The 2,779-nt window shown below is 37.3% G+C and overlaps 1 pseudogene; it reads right to left on the bottom strand.

Moving 5' to 3' along the window:
* Positions 1–1,386: 1,386 nt before the first annotated feature.
* Positions 1,387–1,506, bottom strand: LOC125024673 (annotated as a pseudogene).
* Positions 1,507–2,779: the final 1,273 nt, after the last annotated feature.

The raw sequence follows: 2,779 nt of genomic DNA, 5'->3' as shown, positions 1-2,779 counted from the left end.
ATTTTCATTCATGTTGTAGCTTTCATTTTGGCAGGCATTCTGAATTTATGACATCCCAGTCATATTACTGAGATGCTCACAATATATGCATCAATCACAAACGACCACTATCGGCACCTATAAGCAACGCTAAATCACTAGTCAGCACTTTTATGCAGCTTGCCTTAAAGTCTTTTGCCCATTTTGGAGCTGAGCCAACTCGGTAAACAATGCAGGGTTACACCATATGCATAAGAACTGAGCAAAACTGTTTATTGCACATGCGTATAATCTGTGCTACAATGTTTTACATTGCCGCAACGGGTCACGAGAAGGAGCTCTATGATATAGACATTAGTCCTGATCAGAAATGCTGTATTACTAGTCATCTTGAATCTTGAGTACTTTCCATCACGCCTTTTGCTGTTATTATGTTGCCACTTTTGTTGAACTTTATCAGTATTATTGTTGCATTTGCATTTGCAGTATATTGTAGTTCCTTTATTTTATCACCCTTATCTCTATGTTTATAGCGTTCCGCGTTATTGGCTGCATTCACAAATTAGGATTATTGCATGGTAATCATGAGGAATGATGCTGCTTAATCAGTGATGGGACATCGATACACAGATTATCTTTAAAGCGATACCATACACAGGTTCTTTGAAACAATGGCTAAGGGAATTCTGATATTCGGTATTCTCTGTAATAGCTAAAGCCCCCCCATGTCTATACGAATACATGTATCGCTGACACTTTTGTTGTAAGAAAATTGTCCCCTCATGACAGCCATTGTATCTGGACTTCAAAGTTAGTACAATGTAATGACTGCAGCAGAAAATTGTTTTTTCTCGTGTATATGGTGTAAAATTTGATTTGTAATGACGATTACCATGATTGTATTTACCAAATGATTTCAACTATAAGGATTATTACTGTTGTCTCTACGCCACTTTGTAACAACAATTACACTTACAACTGACAGCTACGCTCTTAGTGCTCATGTAGGTAGTAGTAATGGTAAACGTATTGTCATTTTCCGGATCTGAATGGTACTGAACCAAAGCTCTCAAAACTGCTGCCGAATCTTGCTCAAACTTGATCGTGAGACTTTTTGTTCTAGCTCTTGATATCATAATTACAATGATCTTATTCTTTATTTTGTGCCATAATATCTTATTAATGTGGTTATTGATAACACCATCACTATTCACTTATGTTTCAGTTATACCCACTATTCGTTTTCTGTTTATCCTTCACTCTAAATCCGACGGTGTGGCTCTTACTATATTTCGTAATGATAGAAGTATAATTTCAAACTGGATCTATTAAATCAAATGGTAAGAAGGGCCGTTAAAAGTGACAAAAGAAATACGATTACATTATCGAGCAGTATATGATTAAAATGCCTAACAGGCATCTGGTGTTCCCAGGCGGTCACCCATCCAAGTACTGACCAGACCCAACGATGTTAACTTCGCTGATCGGACGAGAAGCGGTGCTTTCAACGTGGTTATGATCGATTGGCATCCATCAGTCCAACATTAACTAACTTTGTGTGTCTGCTCAAATTTGCCTTCATAAGGTAGCTTTCATTTTGCCAGCATTCTGAAGTATCATGACTTTCCAGTCATAATTACTGAGAATACTCACTCACAAATATATGCATCAATCCAACCGTCCACTTATCGGCAGTTTAAGCAAGGCTAATCAAATGTCATCACTTGTATGCACCTGCCTTAAGCCTTGTGCCAGTTTTGGAGCTGTGCCACTCTGTTAACAATGCAGGCGTCTACAAATATGCCAAACGGACCTGAGCCAAATGATTATAAATTCTGCGTACAATGTACATTGCCGCCACGGTCACTAGAAGGTGCTAAATGATATAGCTTTAGTCCTAATCAGAATTGCAGATTGTAGTATTTCGTGAATCTTGAAGTACTTTCATACAACTCTGTTGCTGTTATTATGTTGCCATTTTTGTTGGAATTCTCAGTTATCATTAGTTGTATCTGGCATTATGATTATTACTTGTATTTCCTTTTATTATCCACCATTATCTTATTTTTAAGAGCGTTCGGTTAGTGTTTGGCTATCAAACATTAGGATTATTGCCATGCTAATCATAATAGTGGTGCTGCTCTCATTTAGCGTATGGACGTCGATACACAGAAGTGTCTAAAGCGGTACCGAGTATACAGGTTCTTGAAACAATGGCTAAGGTAATTCTGATATTCGGATTCTTTGTAACATCGCTAAAGCGATAATTTATGCAATGCACGCAGGATCGCTGACACTTGTTGTAAGACATATATCCCATGGACAGCTCTATATCTCACTTCAATATTGATACAATGGAGTGGCCCCGGCCATGCAGCAGAATTTTTGTCCTTCTCGTGTTTCATGCTTGTGAATTTTGATGTAATGCCGAATACCACGGTTGATTACCAAATCATTGCAACATAAGAATATTCTGATGCTCCTACGCCACGAATCACAACAATTACACTTACAACTGACGGTACGCTCATAGTACTCTGTGTTTTGTATTAAGAGTGTTAATAAGTATCAAGAGTGATTAATTGTGTTATCAACATTATCATTATTGTCATGGCAATGATGGGATGCTGGTACTGTAATGATTAATGTAAATCATGGAGTGATCATTATTAATGGTGGTTGATAACATAATGGTGACCCAATTGGAATGACAATTAAACAGTTAGGCATGTGATGACAAAATGTTAATTGTATCCAACCCAAAAGGTAATGATTGGTAAGTTAACAATTAGATGAAATT

Source organism: Penaeus chinensis, unplaced genomic scaffold, assembly GCF_019202785.1.
Source record: "Penaeus chinensis breed Huanghai No. 1 unplaced genomic scaffold, ASM1920278v2 CTG_2836, whole genome shotgun sequence".
NCBI lineage: Eukaryota > Metazoa > Arthropoda > Malacostraca > Decapoda > Penaeidae > Penaeus > Penaeus chinensis.
This window is presented reverse-complemented; position numbering and strand designations above follow the sequence as displayed.